Here is a 4,362-nt window from a genome sequence, read left to right on the forward strand (position 1 = left end):
ACTCTGGATTTCATTTGTAACTTCACTTTCTCACTTGTTTCTACATATTAAATTGTGACATATGCAAATGAAGGGGACACAATCACTCTCTGAAGATCTCTGAGGTGATTTGCTGAAAGGCTCTGGATGGTAATATGAATATAGGCATTGATTAAAGATTTGGAGGCTACAACATGGAATCTGGAATCAAATTCCACAAGAGATGCAGGTTAACCAGTGGAAGTTCAATTAAAAGGATACTTGGAGGGCCTCCCCGGTGGCACAGCGGTTGAGCGCTGGGTTGCGAAGCTGCCCGCGGCCTCTGCGTCGGTTCGATCCCCGGCTGCTCCCCGGCCACCAGAGGAGGGTCCCACATGGCGCGCAGACCTCTCCTGCCGCCCGCTGCTCCCCTCAGCAGTGTACTTCGGTCCTTCTGCCTGTTCTGCTCCCCGCTCTGGCTCTGGTGAATTCTCTCACCCTCCCGCGCTTCTGACTGTACCCAGTGCATGTATAAACAAAACAAACAAACAAACAAATAAAAAAAAAAAAAAAACATGCCTCTATTAAAAAAAAAAAAAAAAAAAGGATACTTGGAGCCCATGTCTTCTTTTGTAGTGCTACACAGATAACTCTTTAAAATAGCCCCCATTCCTGGCCTCTTCATGTCACTTTCTTCCACCCTTGAGGTACATGACTGAGTACCCAGCATCACCCTCGCTTGGCATGTCTTGCAACAGTTGCCTCACACTTTGAGGAGCACTGTGGGAGTGCTCGGAGGTCAGGGGTGATGTTCTTGACATATATGGGCTGAGGTAGGAAGACAGTTCAGCTGAAATAGAGGCAGAGTTCAGTGGTCATTTTTGTCTTCCTCTTGTCTGGAATCTCCTAGGTCAGATCTCTCTCAAGGACTGGGGGTTCTTTCACTTGAACTGTTTCATTTTCCACCCTTTCTCACTGTGTATGTGTGTGGGTATGTGTGTGTGTGTGAGACACACATACACAAAAAAACTAGATAGCTGTTAAAGTCATTAGCAATGGAAAAGTTTTCCATCTTCTTGGAGCAGAAGGGGCACGTTTACAGAAGTGTGGTGAAAAATCTGTGGTGTGCAAGTGTATCATCTTATAACTGTGACACCACATGATTATGCCCATCCTGGGCCCTAGTTTGATGTATGACATCGAAGAAAGCCCTTGTATCATTCCTGAATCTTTTCATCTCTGGCTAAGCAACTCCAGCAGGGCTATAAAAAATCCTTTTAAAACTCTAGATGTACTTTTCCTGATGACAAGCATTCTAAATGGTGACCATTCTACCACATAGAAGGTATTTTAGAAATGGGGGTGGGAAGGAGGAAGGGAATTTTGGTTGTCAATGATTGTGGGTATTACCGGCATATTTTGGGAAGGACCAGGGCCACGAGGAAAGGTTTGCCTCCCAATTCCAGTGAGGGGAAATTGAGCAAAAATTACACACAGGACTGGTCTGATGTATAATATAGGGCCCTGTGCCTCCTTACCCATCACCATCCTTATATTTAGTACTAACACCCCATGTCTCACTAGTCTTGGCCAGAGAGACTAGATGCATTGGGAAGTAGGGGACAGTCTTAGACAGTGAAGAATCTCTGGTCATCTTACACAACCTCAAATATCTAGATGCACATTTCAGTTATATGAAACTTTGTTTTTAACTATCCACGTCTAGAACTTTATTTTATATATAATCATAGGGCAGTTTTTGTAAAGTTTAACGTACACTAAATTTTCTAGGAATGTGACTTCTTTTTAACTGAAGGGAGGTTATACTTTCTTTTGTTCAGAACTTGATTATAGGTCATTCATTACTTCAGAAGATTATGTCACAGACAACAATGCCCTGTGTGTTATCTGTGTCCTCAATATCAACCTACATTTTTAGCTCTCACTTATCACAGTGATTCCATTCAGAGAAGCAAACATCTGACCACTTTTTTTTTTTTTTATTTTACAGTATAGTTGTACTCAGGCATATTTATAGTGAGCATTGTAATGAATATATATTACGTTAACTTTCATTTTATTTCTCCCTTATTAGGTTAGGTTAGTGTTTTAGTCCATTTAGGCTACAACACAATAAAATACCTCAGATTGGGAAGCTTATCAATGACAGAACTTTATTTCTCACAGTTCTGGAAGCTGGGAGTCCTAGATCAGGGTGCCAGCATGGTGGGATGAGGACCTTCTTTCAGATCACAGTCAGCCCAGTCAGAGACAAAGAAGAAATCTACCTGCCCCAGGACAAAAGGAGGGAGAGAACATTGGGCCCAGAGTTTTAGTTATTGAATCTAACCTTATTAGCATTATGTTGCTGAAGTGTGGTAGACAGAAAGACAATATATTGCCCCCTCAGATGTCCAGGTCCTAATCCCCAGACCTGTGAATTTGTTGCCTAATACGGCAAAAGGAACTTTGCAAAAGTGATTAAGTAAAGTATCTTGTGGTGGGGAGGTTACCCTGAATTATCTAAGCAGGCCCAATGGAATCACAAGGGGCTTAGAACCAGACATTTCAAGATGTTAAACTGCTGGTTTTGAAGATGAAGGAATGGCCCATGAGCAAAGAAGTGCAGGCAGATGCTAGAAATTGGAAAAGACAAGGAAACAGCTCCTTCCCCTAGAACCCCCAGAGGGGGTGAGACCCTGCTGACATCTTGATTTCAGCCCAGAGCCCTGTTTCTGGCTTCTGGACACCTAACTGTAAGATCACTTACAGTTTTAAGCCACTAAGTTTGTCGTAGTTTGTAACTCTTTTCAGAAACTAACCTGTCGAGTATTATACTTAACCTCTCATTATAGTAAATATATAACATCCAAACACTGAAATGGCATTTGTACATAATATAATTTACTTGCTCATACCTGAAAAAAATCTAAATTACTAACTCCTATGGCCTGAATGTGTCTCCCCAAAATTGATTTATTGAAGTCCTCATTGACAAAAGTGACAGTATGGTAAGTGGGGTTTTGGAAGATGCTTAAGTTATGATGGCGGAATCAAAAGGACTGACCAGTGCCTTACAAGGAGATTCCAGAAAACCACAGAGAACCAGAGTGCAGGGTTCCTGTAAATAGATACATCCCGGAAGCTAAAAATATTACCTGGAAGATAAACCACAGCTCCGGATCTTCAAGTGCTTTTCTTTTCAACTTCAGTGAGAACTGCCTGGCCATCAAGGGCAGTGGTATTTAGTTAAGTGGGGATTTTAGAATTGTGTCTCTGACATCCACACCCCTGCCTAAGAGGGCCAGAGCCCGTTGATAATTCCTTGGTAGCAGACATGGTTAAGGGAGATTTGATAGAAAGAAATGGGGGATTTTACTTTTTCTTTTTATGTGGTTTTAAAATATTTTTTGCATAATGATTTTATTATTTACAATTTTGCTCTTAATGCAAGCTTATATTTTAGGTTTTAAAATTTTTTAAAATTGAAGTAATGTTATGTTTTCACATATAAGTTATTGGTGTGCATCATTTTAAATCAATGTCTATGTGCTACATTAAGTTCACCACTAAAAATCCAGTCTGTCCTTCTGGTAACCACTATTTTAGTTTGTTTTTGTTTTACTTAGTTCACTGAAAGGGGGGATTTTGTTTTCAAGCCCTGCCTCCTCTCTTTATCCTCCCTGTGTCCTGCACACCTACATCCTCAGTGATGCCAAGGCAGGGCACTCCCAGGCCTCTATGCCCTGGGTGGGAGTGCTGTGGGAGGCCCAGGTCATTGGAAAAGAGGGGTGGCCCTTGTAGCCTAACTAGTACTGTTACATAGATGCCGAAGGAGTCAGTTTAGCAGACCCCTGCTTTCTGCCAACAGTGCACCCGTGAGGGAGGAAGTAGGGGCCAAGAGGACTATCTCATTTGAGAAACTGCAAGTCTGATAAGGAAGAATCCCAGAGCAGTAAGTATCACCTCGCTTCTCCCCTTGGACCATTTGCTCTCTACTTTGGATTGACAAAGGCATCTGGCTGCTAAAAATACCCTACTGACCAAGTGCTCCCTATTCCAACTAAATCTGAGCATGACTGCAAATCCAGGACTTAGCTTATTGCAAAGAAAGTTTTCAAAGTTTGTAGGCCCAACCCCAGGAGCACACCCGCCCACGATTATTTTCTGCTGTGTCAACTTTGCCATGTGTTGAAAGAGGTCATTCCTGGACCACTGTCCCCTTGCCTGCTTCCTCCCCACCTCCAGAAAAAGTGGAGGAGGGGAGGCAGCCCAGGGGAAAGTGAGGGGGCAGGGAAGGGGAGGTGGCATGTCCATTTATAGACTTGCTCTTTGGGATGCTGAAGTGCTGAAATAGCAGCGACAAGAGTCTTGGCTAAATACCCTGTGCTGCCTGAGCCTGAG

The sequence above is a fragment of the Talpa occidentalis genome, unplaced genomic scaffold (assembly GCF_014898055.3).
Source record: "Talpa occidentalis isolate TD23 unplaced genomic scaffold, MPIMG_talOcc4v2.1 talOcc4.5, whole genome shotgun sequence".
Taxonomy (NCBI): Eukaryota; Metazoa; Chordata; class Mammalia; order Eulipotyphla; family Talpidae; genus Talpa; species Talpa occidentalis.